The sequence below is a fragment of the Zingiber officinale genome, chromosome 5A, assembly GCF_018446385.1.
Source record: "Zingiber officinale cultivar Zhangliang chromosome 5A, Zo_v1.1, whole genome shotgun sequence".
Lineage (NCBI taxonomy): Eukaryota > Viridiplantae > Streptophyta > Magnoliopsida > Zingiberales > Zingiberaceae > Zingiber > Zingiber officinale.
This window is the reverse complement of record NC_055994.1, coordinates 104,237,460-104,257,088: the sequence shown is the minus strand read 5'-3', so window position 1 is coordinate 104,257,088 and position 19,629 is coordinate 104,237,460.

Sequence of the window (19,629 nt, the reverse complement as noted above, 5' to 3'; positions counted from 1 at the left end):
ATAAAATGATAATTAAAATCGATAATTTCTTGTGTTTGGTTTTTCAAGATCTATACAAAAGATGAACTAGTTATGATGCAGAATTAAATAACTAGTTATACCTTTTGTAGCATATAGACCTCATGATCTTCTATTATATTCCTCTTCTTATCTCGGATGTCGTGTGGGCGACGATCTACCAAGACGAGACTCCACCAAAACCTTCTTCTTCCTTCAAATTTTCGGCCACCAACAATCTCCTAGAGATGAAGAACTTCAGCCACCAACCAAGCTCCAAGGGATGCTAAGAAACAAAGCCTCCTTTCTCTACTTCTTCCCCAAGCTAAATCCGGCCACCAAAATCTCCCCAAGAGTTGATGTCGTAGGCCACCAAAGAAGAAGAAAAGGAGAAGAGGAAGGATGAGGGTCGACCACCACCAAGGAAGAGGGGAGAGGAATAATAATAGATGTGTTGTGAGGTGAGGCACCTCTACCCTCTCTTTTATATTCCTTGGTCTTAACAAATAATGAAAGTTTTAAACATAATTAAAACTTCCTTATATTCCTTGCCAATGTCTAAGAAGGAAAATTTTATTAAAACTTCCTTATAAACCTTTAATGGTCGGCCCCTACCTTGTTCTCCAAACAAGGAAAGTTTTAAACAAAAATTAAAACTTCCTTAATTGTTTCCGGTAAGAAATTTTAATTAAAATATTTCTTTCTTTAAATCCCTTCATGGTTGGTTATAAAAGAAAAGTTTTATAAATTAAAATCTCTCTTTTGAAACATGTGGATGGTTACAAAAAGGAAAGTTTTTATCAAAAATTAAAATCTTCCTTTAAACTACAAATAAGGAAAGATATTAAACCTTTCTCTTAATTCTTTGTAGAAAACTATAAAAGGAAAGTTTATAATTTTAAAACTCTCTTTTAAAACCATGGCTTCCACATAAGGAAAGATTTAAAATTTATCAAAAAATTAAAATCTTCCTTTTAACTACAAATAAGAAAAGATATCAAACATTTCTCTTAATCCTTTGTAGAAAGTTATAAAAGGAAAGATTTATAATTTTAAAACTCTCTTTCAATGTGAATGTGGCCGGTCACCCTTGCTTGGGATCCAAGTTAGGGCCGGCCACAACTTGAACCCATCTAACCTTGGTTTGGCCGACCCTAACTTGGGCTCCAAGCTTGGCTTGGCCGTCCACCTTAAGGTGGGTAAGAAGTTGGGTTTGGTGGATATAAGACTTTATAAATAAGAGACTACAATAGGGACCGAGAGGAGGAATTGGTTTTGGTCTCCCGATGAGCTTAAGCTTCCTGTGTTCACCCCGAACACCCAACTCAAGTTCATCAATAATAACTCATACCACTAAAGAGTTATTATTGCACTACCGCATCAATCTCATATTACAATATGTGCTCCTTCTTATCATGAGTGTGTTAGTCTCCCTGTATTTAAGATATCGAATGTCCATTAATTAAATGAGTTACTGACACTCACTTAATTAATATCTAGCTCCAAGAGTAGTACCACTCAACTTCATTGTCATGTCGGACTAGTTCCACTTACAGGGTTTACATGACAATTCTTATGAGCTCCTCAAGGGGACATCATCAACCTAGATTACTAGGACACTGTTTCCTTCTATAACCAACAACACACCATATAAATAATATTATTTCCCAACCTATCAGGCCTATTGATTTAACAAACTAAATCACACTCATTGATAAGTTAAAGAAATAAATACTAAGTATACGTGCTTGTTGTTATATCGGGATTAAGAGTACACACTTCCATAATAACTGAAGTTCTGTTCTTTTATATAGTCAGTATAAAAGAAACTACCTCAAATGGTCCTGCTCAATACACTCATAGTGTACTAGTGTAATTTATTAGTCAAGATAAGCTAATACCTAATTACACTACAACCACTCCAATGGTTTGTCCCATTCCATCTTGGTCGTGAGCAACTGTTTATAATTTATAAGAAACTGATAACATGAACTTTTGTGTGTGTCACCACACACCATGTTATCTACAATATAAATTAATTGAACAACTACACTTAGCATATAAATATAGACATTTGACCAATGTGATTCTTATTTCTAAATAAATGTTTATACAAAAAGTTAGATTTTTAGTATACATTCCAACACACCTAGCTTCACTCACTATGGCCTGGCTTCACTCACGAGAACTTCCACCGCCTAGCGTCGCTCACTAGGGTCTAACTTCACTCACCAGGACTTCTACCACCTAGCTTCACTCACTAGGGTTTGACTTCACTCACCAGGACTTCCACTTGTCTAACCTCTAGTTAGGACTTCTCACTTGCCTATCCTTCTGTTAGGACTTGCCCGTGGTAGTCATCTAGTCCTGACTATACTACTCTCTTCCAAACATTAAGTCCTGTTTGGATTAATCCTTGGTCAAACTGACCAGACTTAAGTGCATTATCAAACATCGAAACCCTAGAGGTTAATTGCACCAACAATTTGTGATTTTCTTCCTCCGCCATCACAGCCACGAGGCATGCCCGCTGCCACCCTCGATCGGCTCTGCCTCACCCAAGGCTCTCGCCGACACCTCGCCAAAAACCTCATATGTCGCTCTCTCTCTTGCTTCTTCTTCTCTCTCGGCCACCCACGGGATACTCGCCGCCTCTTCTCCATGCCACCACGACAAAGGAGATGACCGCCTCCGAGCCACCTTCTTCCTCCCCACACCAGTGATGCCAGATCCGCGTCTCCGCCGTCTCCCACACGCCCTGCGATCCTAACACGAACGCCACCGCCGCTTCCTCTAGCAACGCCACAGCACCATCTCCCCTCCCCGTGTCGTTAACACCGACGCTTCCCCTCTCCTCTTCTTCTCTCCTCTCAGCCCTAGTCGTCGGAGCTGTCGTTGGTGTTACAGCTCGTCGCCACGCCCCTTTCTCCCTTGCAGCCCCAGCCACTAGATCAGCTGCCATCGCCACAACTACTTCCAGCCACCGCCACCGCCACCGCCCTCCGGGCCGCCAGAAGCCAAGCTCTGCCTCTGTCTCCCTCTTTTCCAGCATCCACAGCCTCCCACCAGCAGTTTCCTCTAGGACGCCATAACATGGCCTCTCTTGCCGCCTCATCGTAGACCACCTCTAGCCAACCGTATTGTCATACAGTTTTGGGCCTCTGAGGTCACTATTGTCATTATGCTCCGATTTGATCTATCTCCGGTCTTCGAGTCGTCATTGTATTTCGACCTTTGAGTCGTCGTCATGTTCCGACCTTCGAGCTGCCGTCGTGTTCCAACCTTCGTGCCGTTATTATATCTCGGCCTGCATCTCGATGTCATATCCCGGCCTGCGTACCGATGTCATATCCTGACCTGAATGTCGATGTCATATCTTGATCTACGAGCCACTGTCACATCTCGGCCTGCATGTCGATATCATATCCCAGCCTACGTGTCGCTGTTAGGTCCTTTCCTGCATACCGCCTTCCGGGTCCAAGTCGTGTTCAGTTTCGTGTCATCAGATCCAGCTCCTCGGTCGGTGGATATTCATCTACTCTTCCGGGTCATGGCAATTCGACCAACACCACAACTAGCTCACCGATCCACCAGAGAGCGCCCCCTTAGGCCAGGGTACGTTTTTCATTCTTATTCTATACGTGTTTCATTACTCTATTATTGTTTCTGTTCCTTATATATTCGTTGAATCTGCTTCGAGTATCGGAATACCAGAGACCGGGACAATCCGATCGTTAGCTGCAGGTAGTATTAACTAGAGGACTCCTGATAACTTAATCTATTTAATATAAATAGTAGCCCAGCATATCTCCCTCTGAGTCATAGTAATTCAGTCAATATTTTGATCACATTATCTCAATAGTCCATCTAACACAGCCTCCGAACAAGATGAGTAATTAAGATATGTGTGTTAGATAAATAGACGGAAGACGGACAAGTTCAATATATAAAGAAGGTGCGTCGAGTCGAGAATAGGTGTTAAAGGCTCGTTACACCACAATTATAGGTGCGGGAAAAAAGGCGCCAGCTACAACAGTTTAGACGATGGAACTTATATAGTCGCTGCCAGAAATGGTATCGCCGCATAAAATAAAAATGCCACATAAAAAAGCGTGATTCTAGTGAACAGGGTATGTTCTCCTCAAAAACACACACTTTGATTCTTCTATCCATTTTCTCTATTATCCATTTACTTGAGAAAGGGCCGAGCAGAGTCCCATTCATCTAACTCTCTATCTAAGTTCGTTTCCAGCTACGTACGGTGAGAATCTGCATTCAAACTTGATGTGGATATGGGTTAGGGGCATAAGAGGAATTAAAGGAGGAAGGAGGGATAATTTGGTAAAAGTACTGTGTAAGATTTTAAGAGGAAGAATATAGTGTAGCAACAGGGGGAGACTTCATTTTCTGCTTCCGCCGCCAACTCCTCTCCTTCTCCCTCATCGCCGGCACTCCCTTCCTGTTCCTCCTCGCAGCCGCTCCTCTTTTCCTCCTCGCGACACCACCACCGGACATACTTGTCACTGCCATCGTCTCTCTCTTCACACCGACGCCGTCACCTCCTTCTCCCCCATCGCTGGCATCAGCGACGCCAACCCCAACAGAGGAGGCCTTCTCCACCACCAGGAACCAAGGGGAAGGGGTCACCTTCGCTGCGACGCCGACCACCTCAAAGGTCGGTCACCTCTGATGTCGACGGTCGCCTGTTCCCTTCTTCACACCAACGACTTTGGACTCGCACGACCAGCGTCGTTTCTCCCTCTTGGCGTCGAACCTCGCAACATCTCGTCTCTACCACGCCGCTTCTTCTTCCTCCTTTGCTTGCCCTCGCCGTTACCCCTCCGCGATCCTCTACTTCGTACGGCTTCAGTGCCTCGTCATCGGTTCTGTCGTATGGGACACTCCACCACCGTCGCTGTTGCCACGAGCGCTAGTCTCTGCCTGACCAAGCCCCAACGCCGTGGAGATCCCTCAGCAACCAGCAATCACTGCCTGCCCTCTCCGGCGTTAAGGGCTCAATTCTTCACTGACCAGCCCCTTGTCACCATCATTGACCAGCGTTCAAAGTCGCCTCCAACATCGCAGACGGCTTCCGAGTTGCATCCATCCCCCATCGTCGTAGATGGTCTCCAATCTGCATTGTTGTACATTTTTGAAGCCGATCTGGTATCCGACCCACGTTGACGAGCGTCTTTGGCACTATTCCAGCCATCGAGCCATTGTTGTGTTCCGGCTTTCGCGCCGATCTAGTTTGTGCACTGTGTTCCAACCTACGCGCTGATCTTGTCTGGGTGTCATGTATTGGCCTGCTTGCCGCTATTATCTCCCGGCCTACGTGCCGCTATTATCTCTCCGCCTGCGTGCCGTTATTATCTCCCAGCCTACCTGCCGCTATTATCTCCCTGTTTGCATGCCGATATTTGTATCCCGGCCTGTGCGCCGACATTTATATCCAGGATTGTGTGTCGATGTTTTATCTTGGTCTACGTGTTGAGGTCACATTCGGTTTCATGCCACCGCGTTCGGCCCTGCGTCGTTAGATCTAGCTCCTCGTCAGGCACATTCATCTACCTTTCCATGTCACGACAACTCGAGCAGCGTCCCATCCGAGGGCGTCCTCCTAGGCCAGGGTACGTTTTCCGTACTCGCCCCTCATTTATTTTATTATTTCAGTATTAGTTTGTTACTTATATGTTCATTGGATCTGCCTCGAGCCTCGGGGTACTAGCGACTGGGGGGACCCGGTCGCTGGCTGCAGGTAGCGTTGACCAGGGGACTTTGGAAGACTTGGTCAAGATAGGAGCCATCTCAGCATACCCTCCTCCGGGACATCGTGACTCGGTCAACATTCTCGCCACCTCACCCAACGGTCCATCCGACTCAGATTCCGGACAGGATCAATTTGGCGTCGTCTATGGGAATCTTCTCCACCTGTTCTGGAACGTGAAGATGGACGACGTTGGGAGGTTCTCTGCCATTATCAAAGTCTCGAAGGATCCTGACGAACATATTATCTTCTACCCTCACTCCATAGGTATTCGGGAGTCAAGGAATTGAGTTGGAGCTTCAGCTGGTCGACAGGTTAGTTTTTCCATTACATTTTTTCCCTAACTCCACAGGTATTCGGGAGTCAAGGGATTGAGACCAACCCTTAGCTGGTTGGCACGGCTCCCTGATCAGGTACGTTACAAGCTCTGCTCCCTTTTTACGATTATAGGAGCTGCTATAGCTCCCTGATATGAGAGTAAGATCTTAGTTCCTTGATCAAAGACTAGGGCCTTCGATTTTTGATCGGACACTAGGGGCCCAGCTCTCCGCTAATACACTAGGGACACAGCTCCCCGCTCATACACTAGGGACACAGCTCCCCGATCATTGACTCGCAGTACAACTTCCCGATCAGGATCTAGGGGCCTCGCTCTTTGATTACAGACTAGGGGCCTTACTCTCCAATCAGGGACCAGGGGCTCAACTCCCCGATCCGGTGTGTTATAGGCTCTGCACCCTTCGCTATGAGGCTCTGCATCCTCTTACTGCTACAGTCTCTGCACCCTTCACCATGAGGCTTTGCATCCTCTTACTACTACAGGCTCTGCACCCTTCACCATGAGGCTCAGCATCCTCTTATTACTATAAGAGCTTTACTCTATTATTATTATATGCTCTGCATCCTCCACCTATTTTGCATCCTCTGACATCTACAGGCTCTGCTACCTACACCCGCGGTGCTCTGCTTCCTTCTATGGTTACAGACTCTGGTCCCTCATATGTGTATGGGCTTCACTCCCTTGGACGATCAAGGTTCAGATTATTCTCTCCCTGACTCCGCGGACATTTGGGAGTCAAGGGATCGACACTATTTCTCTCACTGACTGTACGGGCATTTGGGATTCGAGCCAGCCGGTTGACGTCACTTCGCCATCAGGTATGATAAAGGTTATGTCCCCTCATATTGCTATGGGCTTTGCTTCTATGTGCTTCAAGGCTTATCCTCCCCTGATCGGGGTCGAGTTATCGCCACTGGTCTCGGACCAGAGTATCACCATCGGTCTCGGATCGGAGTATCGCTAACGATCTTTCGGTCGGGCTTCCAGACCAACTCTCGGTCGGGCTTTCAAAGCAATGCTCCGTCGAGCTTCCAGCCCAATTCCTGGTCAGACCTCCAGACCAATTCCTGGTCAGGCCTCCAGATTGCTTCTTTGTCATGCCTCTATATTGCTTCTTGGCCAAGCATTCAGATTATTTCCTGGTCAGACCTCCAAATCAATTCCTGGTCAGACCTCCAGACTAATTACTGGTCAGGTCTCAAGATGGCTTCTTTGTCAGGCCTCCATCTTGCTTCTTGGTCAGACCTTTAGATTATTTCATGGTTAGGTCTCCATATCAAGGCTTGGTCAGACCTCCAGATCAATTCCTGGTAGGTCTCCAGATTAAGTACTGGTCAGGCCTCCAGATCCCCCCCCCCCCCCCCGGTAGGGTTCTAGACTCTCGCCTCAGTGCGAGTTATAAGTGAGCATGCTCTCACGCTTCCAGACTCTCACCCCAGTGCGAGTTATAAGTGAGCATGCTCTCACACTTCCAGACTCTCACCCCAGTGCGAGTTATAAGTGAGCATGCTCTCACGCCTCCAGACTCTCACCCCAGTGTGAGTTATAAGTGAGCATGCTCTCACGCCTCCAGACTCTCGCCCTAGTGCGAGTTATAAGTGAACCTGCTCTCACGCCCAACGACCTCTCGGTCGGGTCCCAAACTCTCGTCCCAGTGTGAGTTATAAGTGAGCATGCTCTCACACCTCCAGACTCTCGCCCTAGTGCGAGTTATAAGTGAGCATGATCTTGTTAGAACTTTCGAGCCGCAAAAACCACTTTTTGCGTTGCAGAAACCTCGAAGCTAGCCACGGATCTATGCGAAGATAGATAAATAAAATATTTATGTACATGTTTGTCTACACTAGATCTACCTTATATCTACATGAAAAGGAAGTATTACCCTTGTAGCGATACCCTTCGCTTATCCCGCTCATCCAAATGGTTGTCGGATCTGGTAGAGTGTCAAGTGTACATTCCTCTACACGTATCCACATGGACAAAAGGTGGAGAGAACCACTTATAGTGTGCTAGCACTCTTGAGAGGTCTCGGCAATGGAGGAGAATGAGAGAAAGAAAGAGAGGAAGAAGAAGAGACATTGAATAATCACACCCTTGCTTCACACACATGTGACCGGCCCCCTTATTAGAGTGTTTTATACCTCCATGTAATACCAAGAGACATGGCTCTTGGTCTTCCTCATGAGGTGGCACACAATGATGTAGTCTTGATGATGTGGAACATCATCATTGGCCGGCTCATGCCAAGTCACAATGAAGTGGCATTTGGTCAAGTCAAACTTGACCCTTCATCTTCCCTCTCAAGTCAAGTCAAACTTGACATCTTATCTCCCATGGTTGATCAAATATATCCTTTGACTCAAATCAATTTAATTTAATAAATCTCTATTCATTGGTTTAAATTGACTCAATGAATCATAGTCTAAATTGGACTCATTCGTCACATGAATCAAATTGAGTCCAACTCAATTAGTCTAATTTGGATTACTCTTAATCCAATTTGGTTCATCATATGAACCTAATCCTCTTGGTCCATCATATGAACTTAATCTCCATCGCCCTTTGTGTGTGACTCTATAGGTTCTTGTAACGTTGGCAATGCTCCTAAACTCATTTAGAAACATAAACAATGAGCGGTATCTAGCAACACATCATTACTATCCAAGTTACAAGAATGTTGAGATCCAACATCACCATTGTGACTCTCACAATATGTGACAATGTCCTTCTATCCTTGACATCTAAATTGATCAATTGAGGCATAGACCGTGGCATCCTCTAATCAATCTATGTCTTGAACTCCAAGTAGACTCACTCTAATCAAATGAGCTCAATATCTCATATTGATTTATTTGGGCATGGTCATACACTTAGTGGTCTCACTCTATCAAGAATCATGATATCACTCCCATCATATAGGAGGGATAGATCCCTTCTACATCACTCACATCCATCCGCATAATTTGTTACATACCCAGTAGTCGCCTTTATAGTCCACCCATTTACGGGTGACGTTTGACGAAGTTAAAGTATGCAACTCCTTATGTAGGGAACCATAGTGACTTCAGGTCCAAAGACTGATAGTCATACTAATAGTCACATGAGAAAGTATATGACACTCATATAACGATCCATGATACTTTCTCATAGCGGGTCATTCAATATACATTCTCCAATGCATACCCATGTGTCAACTTGATATCTAATATCCATGACTTGTGAGATCAAGTTATCGAGTTGACCTACATGCTAGTCTCATCGCATTAACATTATCCCTGAATGTTAATACTTGACTAGGAATTATTAAGAGTATTGTTCTCCATATCATTTCATTATCAATTCAACCAATCGATTGATATAGATAAGAACCTTCTACTCAAGGTCGCTATTATACTCAGTTATTTGGCATCAATACAAGTAATTATAATAACCATAAAGAAATGCCTTTATAAATATATATATATATATATATATATATATATATATATATATATATATATATATATATATATATATATATATATAGGAATATGATACATCGAGTCCATACAACAATCATCACATGATCGGCTCTTGGGCTCTCACTAACTATCTCCCACTAGCACTAGTGTCAATTAGTGTAGGCTCTAACACCCTGTCACGCCCCGGGAAAGTCCCTATCCGAAGAAATTTCGGCAGCACCTCCCCTGTACGGGTGACAATCTGAAGCATTTCTACAGGCATAATATACATCAGCCACAGGTGGCTGGAATATACACACAACCACGCAATTATATATATATCATCAGCCCACACGGCTGGAACAAAACCAACACAACGGAAAATGACAGAAACTCAATACAAACCAAAGCACAAAAACTGCTAGTCGGCTAGGCTTACACAACCAACAACCAATACAAAATACCACATAACAACATCAACACTCCAAAAACAAAACCGGAGTACAGAGCTTAACAAACTGATACATAAACAAACAAAACATAAGTGAAACCGATAAGTCTTCTGATGTGACGTGGGGACCAGCAGACAGGATACTCCAAGCGACATCATAACAACCTGGTACCTGAAAAAGATAGTGTCCACGGGGGTGAGTTCAACAACTCAGCAGATACCAGTAGACATGTATAGAAAACTATAACAAATAGTAATAACTATGGAGTACAGTCTCCTGAACAAAAGAAGGTAATGCATAATAGAAAAGGCTGAAGAGTACTGTACTCACCAGGGCCACCTATCAGAATAATCAGGTCGTCAGACCGGAAGTGTCATAAATCCTGTATGCATGTCAAACATATGCATCCATCCAAATGCAGCATATAAGTGCAGCAAACACAAGCAGTAAATGCATAAATGCGTATGATGCCAATGATGCGTCCTGGTCACCCCTGACGCCAGTCAGTCATCTCACACACAATAGTGAGACCGAGTGGGTAGGGCTGTGACAACCGTGCACTCTGTCGTCACTACTCCTGATGAGTGACCGAGTGGACGGGATGCTGTCGGAGTACACCTATCCTCCTACCCCAAATCATAAATGGGGGAGCGCAATGCTCTCAACTCCCGGTACACGATGACGGGGAGGAATCCCTGCCGGCTAACACGTTGCATCACGCTACCCATGAGCGGACCAACGAAGCCAAACAAAGTCCCTGCTGCAACACACACTGCCTGAATCGACCACTCACTCATGAGTGGTGGTGTGTGCAGATCCATGTAACTGGCGATGTGCTCAACAATAATGGAACGGATTATCGCACAGCATGCAATCATGATGCATGACACTAAGCATAGCAATAAACTAATCGGCATAACCATATCCATATATATATAATGAGTACCGTAATATCGATGGTCAAATACGAAGATCTAAAGTACACAGGTCAGATAAGATATCAAAACCTAGGTCCTGAACATAACAAGCATGGTATGTCACTACCTCTCTGAGAATATATATATATATATATATATATATATATATATATATATATATATATATATATATACATATATATATATATATATATATATATATATATATAATCATGTGGGTACTAGCATAAAATGCATATCAGGTGAGCAAACAAACATATAACAGGTATCTGGTAGTGACGTACCGGAACAAGGACGAACATAATTATTACTAAAGGCTAAAACCTACTAGACATATCAAAAAGATAAGTCAAGGGTACCGCCTCAAATAGCAGATCCAATCTAGTCAAATCCAACGTCAAGACGCTCGTCTCGAATCAGAGTCCTGTAATACATCGTACAGTTTAGCTAAAAACAAAATAGCTAAACAAAAATCCTAATCCGATTAGGAAACTATATTTTAACTCCATTTAATTTAATTATCTTATCCTTTCCCTAGTTCAAATCCTGAGCATGCTGTTACAAATGAGGAATTCTTCCATTCCTTACCTCACTTCACCGCTGCTGCGGAAACCAAGTGCTGTTGGAGGGAACTTCTGTCGGAACCAAGAAAAAGATCCCACAGAACAAAACCTTGCCTCACAGACCTAATCAAGTTGCTGTCCACCAACCGGATCAAGAAGAAGAGGTCAGAATTCAACAAAACAACCTATCACCAACTAATATCCAGCAATAACTAGGCACCTTACCTCTTTTCCTCTAATCCCGTGACCTCCATCCGTAGCACAGCAAAGAAGATGCAAGATCTGATCAGGAGGAAAAGGAATGGAGTGGTCCGACACTCCCCCTAATCCAAACAAGAAGGATTAACACAGTAATCTAGTGAAATCCATAAACCAACTAGGGAATCCGGAAATAAATCAAGAGGGAAGAAAGGTTTCGGTTGCTCACCCTCGAAGCCCTAAGGCAACTTCACGTCGGCGTCGGCTATGGCGCGAGCTCGACTAAGGGGGAGAGGAAAGAATTGGGACAGAGGCTCTAGGGCAATGGGGAAGTGAAGTAGTGGAGATCGAGCGTCACCGGCTGTGGGTGACAATAGCGGCGCTAGGCGGCAGCGTCGGGATCACTCCGCGAGGGGCGGCTATCAGCAGAGGAGAGTGGTGCGATCGGAGAAGAGGAAACTCGGTGCCGGTTGAGAAAAGAAATGGAGAAGAGCGGTTAGGGCACGCGCGAGGATGAAGAAGAGGCCGCGCGGGTTCGGCAAGGAAGGAAAACGGAGAATTAAAAGAAAAGTAAAGAAATAAGAAATAAATAAACATTTCCTCGGTTAAATAGGGTAGCCTAAACAGGCTTTCCCCGGGCCCTATTTTTATCCCCGTAAACTCGTCCATACGGTCTCCGAAAAATTCAAGAAAAATTTCTAAAAATTTCGAAAAATTCCCTTATCATTATTCTCCATTTTTCGGTATTTTACATTCTCCCCCACTAATAAAAATTTGGTCCACAAATTTCGTTATCTACCATCAGCAAATACTAACAACAGACAGAAAGTATAATTGCTGAACGGTAAATTAATCCATATACCTCAAGTGAAAAGATAGGGACATCGAGCTCGGATCATATCCTCGAGCTCCCAAGAAGCCTCCTCGTCCGTAAGGTACTACCATCCGACTTTAATAAGCCGGATAGTCTTGTTCCACAACTGACGCTCCTTCCGATCCAGAATCCATACCGGAATCTCCTCATAAGTAACGTCAGGCTGAACTAGAACTGAGATACCTGTCAGCACATGCGTCATGTCGGATAGGTATCTCCTCAACATAGACACATAGAACACATCGTACACGCCTACCAAGGACAGTGGGAGTGCTAGCCAATAAGCTACCGCTCCAATCCTCTCCAAGATCTGAAAGGTCCAATGTATCACGGAGCTGGCTTACCTCTAAGGCCAATCTCTTCACCCCTTTTGTGGGTGAAACTCACAGAAATACCTGGTCGCAAATGGAGAACTCTAAGAGTCTCCGACTCCGGTCAGCATAACACTTCTAGCAGTCCTGTGCCTCTGACACTCTCCGTCTAATAGTATGGACCAACTCTGCCTCATGCTGAGCTCTATAAGGTCCCAACAATTGGGCCTCCCCAACCTCATCCCAGAGGGTGGGTGTCCGACAAAGCCTACCATACAACGCTTCAAACGGTGCCATCTGGATAGCTAAATGCAAACCGTTGTTGTAGGCGAATTCTACCAATGGCAAATGGTCCTCCCAACTGCCTCCAAAATCCAATACACAAGACTTCAGCAAGTCCTCTAGAGTTTGAATGGTCCACTGTGACTATCCATCTGTCTGAGGATGGAAAGTTGTACTGAAACAGAGTTGCGTGCCCAAGGCCTGCTGCAGACTCTGTCAAAAACGAGATGTGAACCGGGAGTCTCTATCCGAAATAATAGTCAACGGGACACCACGTGATCTGATGATCTCCCGGCAAAACAGATCTACCAATCGATCCAGGAAATCTGTCCTCCGAATAGCTAAAAAGTGCGCGGATTTGGTTAATTGATCAACGATTACCCAAATCGCGTTATGGTCTCATCATGTCCTCGGCAAACTCACCACAAAGTCCATAGTAATATGTTCTCATTTCCACTCAGGAATAGAAATCTGCTGAAGTAAGCCGACAGATTTCTGATGCTCGGCCTTCACTTGCTGACAGACAAGACATCTAGCTACAAAATCCGCGATGTCTTCCTTCATGTCGTTCCACCAAAAGAAACACCTCAAATCTTGATACACACGGGTACCGCCTGGGTGGACAGCAAATCATGAGCGATGAGTCTCCGGAAGTAACTCCTATAAGACCAGATGAGACTGAAGTACGCATAATCTGCCTCGGAAGTGTATAACACCCTCCTCGTCTCGTGTGAACTCGGTCTGCTACCTGGAAGCTATCTGGCTGTAAATAAACTGCAAATACTGATCAACAACCTAGGGCTCTCGGATCCTCGTCTTGATCGACGACTGAGCAACCATGGTAACCAGAGTACCCTGCTCTGTCTGTCCTATCCGCTCAAGGCCCAAATCGGAGAAATTTTGAATCAAGTCTGTGACCACAACTCGGTGGCAAGCTAAAGTCCCTCTGGACTTCCTGCTAAGTGCATCGGCAACCACATTAGCTTTCTCCCCAGGTGATAACTAATGGTACAATCATAATCCTTCAGGAACTTCATCCATCTCCTCTGTCGGAGATTAAGTTCCTTCTAAGTAAACAGATATTTGAGACTCTTATGGTCAGTGAGAATCTCAAATGTAACGTCATATAAATAATGTCGCCAAATCTTCATGGCAAAAATAATGGCGACTAGCTCCAGATCATGTACAGGGTAGTTCTTCTCATGCTCCTTCAACCGACGAGAAGCATAGGAGGCTACTCTATCGTGCTGCATCAGAACAACGCTCAAACCCTGAATAGACGCGTCGGTGTAGAGCACGAATCCGTCATCTCCAGAAGGTATAACCAACAATCGGAGCCGACACCAGTCTCCGCTTTAGCTCCTGGAAGCTGGTCTTGCAATCCTCAGTCCAAGTGAACTTCACGCCTTTCCTGGTCAGGCGTGTAAGTAGCATAGCAATCCGTGAGAAACCTTCAACGTATCTCCGGAAATATCGAGCCAAACAAAGGAAGTTGCGAGCCTCTTCTATAGACTCCGTCTAATCCCCACAGTAACAACCTCGATCTCCTATGGAACCACGGTATACTCCTACTGGTCACCATGTGTCCCAAAAATCTCACAGAAGACAATCCCAAAACGCACTACTGAACTTCGCATATAGATGTTCCCATCGAAACATATCTAGAACTATGTAAAATAGTGTGCGTGACTCACCGCGGATCCGAAATAGATCACAACATCGTCAACAAGGACAATGGAAACCAATCCAAACATCCTAGTGATACGCAAATCATCGAGTCCATGATAACATCTAGGGCACCGCAAGCCCTAATGGTAAAACCAAAATACATAATGTTCGTATCACAACCATTCCTAACCATAAGATCCTCGACAATAAACAGATCTGATCACCAATGATATAAATCATCAAAGAATAGATCCACTAGTGTGAGAGCAATTCTCCATCACAAAAAACACCATATATGTGGGAGTAACGCTCTACCATAAGAAATTCTCAATATGTGGGAGCAACGCTCCACCACAAATAATCCGAAATATGTATCTACAATATATATGGGAGCAATGCTCCGCTATAAGCAATCCGCAATAGGTGGGAGTAACGCTCCACCACAGACAATCCATAACATGTGTGGGAGCAACGCTCCACTACCAACAATACATAAGTGCCCAAGGCACCTAACTATCCAGCTAGAGACTGCACAAGATCTCCCTACCACAGATCACTGTGGGTAGCCTAGGGTATAAACAACCTAGTAAGCAAATCAAATCCATAGTCAACTCTATCATCATCCTAGTGGGTCGGTCACCCACTAATAGGAGAATTAGTTGACAGAGTAATACCACAAATGTCATAATGTAGACATTCAACACTCTACATTCAACATAGGTAGAATCATCATGATGCTACCAACCATATACCTGGCACATGTGCACACACAACATATGTATGATCAACATAATCCTCCAATTAGTACACACTAAACATACTCACAACAAAGGTATAAACCATCGTGATACCTCCAACAATGCATACCGAATCCGTGTGCATATATCAACATAAATATAATCGACAATACACCTCAAACAACATTCACCTAGCATGTGTACACATATCCTATGAGTATAGTCAACATATACTTCCAATAAAGCATACTAAAACCGAGTGCACTCACAAATCGAATATAATCAACAAGATACTTCCAATAAGACACTCACACCCATGTGCACATACCACGACACAGATTTAAATCGATAAGATACCTCCAATAAAACAATCAAACACGGGTAAAATCTACTAGAAACCCACAACAATCAGAACTAGAAAAGTATACCCACAATAATCATCATTTGGACAAATATACACCCACTACATGCAATTTAAACCGTCCATCATAACACTCGTACAACACATAATAATCATATGTACATCACATAGATATGCAGAATCAACATATTTAATCCAATCAACCTGATATTCCATATGCTACCTTCTATGTTATCCAACTAAATGCATACAGTCTAAAATAAAAGTCCACATGGAATAGGATACATCGATCCTCTATAGATTGACCAAACCGATAATGGTATACGGCTAATTCAGTCTTTTCCACATCAGTACGAGTCATGTACCCAAATGTACTCTAGATATCTAACTAAACACAAATAATCAAAAGATTCGAACATTTAAAAATAGAGTATGACTGTCCTCTACTGATCAAACCAACAAAACTAAATCAGTCATTTACTAACTAATCAAGAATACCTTAATCCTCCACAAGCAACTAAGGTATATCAATATACGACTACCCAAATCAACAAGTGTAAATCAGACTTCTATTGACCAATCTAACAAGAGTAAACCAATATTTACTGATGAAATTAACTAAGATAACATGGTATACTACTGGCTAGGTCAACATAAAGATATAGATACTATCCACTACCCAGCTAATAATAGCAGAGGCTGGTATATGCCTCAATCTGCTAACCAACTAGTAATAACAGAAGCTAAAAACTACTAATGTATAATATGATAAGTCACAAGAAACTGTAACCCTTAATCTCTATCAAGGTCGATCATCATCAGGGTTTAACCTAATACATAAAATATATGCTATCTCAACTAGACAGGTACTAGTAAAGAGTGCTAATACATGTCATAAACTGTAATAGTCAACGGTGCATATACTAACAAAAAGGTAGGATAACAGTATACCAACATATCTCCTATAGCTTGGAGATGTCCTGCCGCTGCCAAGTCCCAAAATCCGAAAAGTCACATCGAGAAAATCAAATCACGAAATCCGAAACACCGGAAATAAGACTCGTAATCTGAGCTTTGATACCAAATAAATTGGTATCAGATAAATCTCAAAATCCAGAACACATAGCAAGTATCGTTAACTTGGCTCTGATACCACTAAATTGTCACGCCTCGGGAAAGTCTCTGTCCGAAGAAATTTCGACAGCACCTCCCCTATACGGGTGACAATCTGAAGCATTTCTATAGGCATAATATATATCAGCCACAGGCGGCTGGAATATACACACAACCACGCAATTATATATATATCATCAGCCCACATTGCTGGAACAAAACCAACACAACGGAAAATGACATAAACCCAATACAAACCAAAGCACAAAAATTGCTAGCCGGCTAGGCTTACACAACCAACAACCAATACAAAATACCACATAACAACATCAACACTCCAAAAACAAAATCGAAGTAAATGCATAAATGTGTATGATGCCAATGATGCGTCCTGGTCACCCCTGATGTCAGTCAGTTATCTCACACACAATAGTGAGACCGAGTGGGTAGGGCTGTGACAACCGTGCACTCTGTCGTCACTACTCCTGATGAGTGACCGAGTGGACGGGATGTTGTCGGAGTACACCTATCCTCCTACCCCAAATTATAAATGGGGGAGCGCAATGCTCTTAACTCCCGGTACATGATGACGGGGATGAATCCCTATCGGCTAACACGTTGCATCACGCTACCCATGAGCGGACCAACGGAGCCAAACAAAGTCCCTGCTGCAACACACACTGCCTGAATCGACCACTAACCCATGAGTGGTGGTGTGTGCAGATCCATGTAACTGGCGATGTGCTCAACAATAATGTAGCGGACTATCGCACAGCATGCAATCATGATGCATGACACTAAGCATAGCAATAAACTGATCAGCATAACCATATCTATATATATAAAATGAGTACCGTAATATCGATGGTCAAATACGAAGATCTAAAGTACATAGGTCAGATAAGATATCAAAACCTAGGTCCTGAACATAACAAGCATGGTATGTCACTACCTCTCTGAGCATATATATATATATAATCATGTGGGTACTAGCATAAAATGCATATCAGGTGAGCAAACAAGCATGTAATAGGTATCCGGTAGTGACGTACCGGAACAAGGACGAACATAATTATTACTAAAGGCTATAACCTACTAGACATATCAACATGGCATATCAAAAAGATAAGTCAAGGTACCCGCCTCAAATAGCAGATCCAATCTAGTCAAATCCAACGTCAAGACGCTCGTCTCGAATCAGAGTCCTGTAATACATCGTACAGTTTAGCTAAAATCAAAATAGCTAAACAAAAATCCTAATCCGATTAGGAAACTATATTTTAACTCCATTTAATTTAATTATCTTATCCTTTCCCTAGTTCAAATCCTGAGCATGCTGTTACAAATGAGGAATTCTTCCATTCCTTACCTCACTTCACCGCTGCTACGGAAACCAGGTGCTGCTGGAGGGAATTTCTGTCGGAACCAAGAAAAAGATCCCACAGAACAAAACCTTGCCTCACAGACCTAATCAAGTTGCTGTCCACCAACCGGATCAAGAAGAAGAGGTCAGAATTCAACAAAACAACCTATCACCAACTAATATCCAGCAACAACTAGGCACCTTACCTCTTTTCCTCTAATCCTGTAACCTCCATCCGTAGCACAGCAAAGAAGATGCAAGATCTGATCAGGAGGAAAAGGAATGGAGTGGTCCGACACTCCCCCTAATCCAAACAAGAAGGATTAACACAGTAATCTAGTGAAATCCATAAACCAACTAGGGAATCTGGAAATAAATCAAGAGGGAAGAAAGGTTTCGGTTGCTCACCCTCGAAGCCCTAAGGCATCTTCACGTCGGCGTCGTCTATGGCTCGAGCTCGACTAAGGGGGAGAGGAAAGAATTCGGACAGAGGCTCTAGGGCAAAGGGGAAGTGAAGTAGTGGAGATCGAGCGTCGCCGGCTGTGGGCGACAACAGCGGCGCTAGGCGGCGGCGTTGGGATCACTCCACGAGGGGCGGCTATCAGCAGAGGAGAGTGGTGTGATCGGAGAAGAGGAAACTCGGCGCCGGTTGAGAAAAGAAATGGAGAAGAGCGGTTAGGGCACGCGCGAGGATGAAGAAGAGGCCGCGCGGGTTCGACGAGGAAGGAAAACGGAGAATTAAAAGAAAAGTAAAGAAATAAGAAATAAATAAATAAACATTTCCTCGCTTAAATAGGGTAGCCTAAACAGGCTTTCCCCGGGCCCCATTTTTATCCCCGTAAACTCATCCATACGGTCTCCGAAAAATTCCAGAAAAATTTCTAAAAATTACGAAAAATTCTCTTATCATTATTCGCCATTTTTCAGTATTTTACACACCTAATGACCTAGTGTGACCATCATGCTTTCTCTGTGCCAAAGCCTTGGTCAAGGGATCAGTGACGTTAGCCTCTGTGGGTACTCTGTAAATTTTCACATCTCCTCTATCGATGATCTCTCGAATGAGATGGAAGCACCGTAGTATGTGTTTGGTCCGCTGGTGTGAGCGAGGTTCCTTAGCCTACGCAATTGCTCCATTATTGTCACAATTGAGCTCTATAGGATCGGCTATGCTAGGAACCACCCCAAGCTCAATAATGAACTTGCAAATCCAAACTGCCTCCTT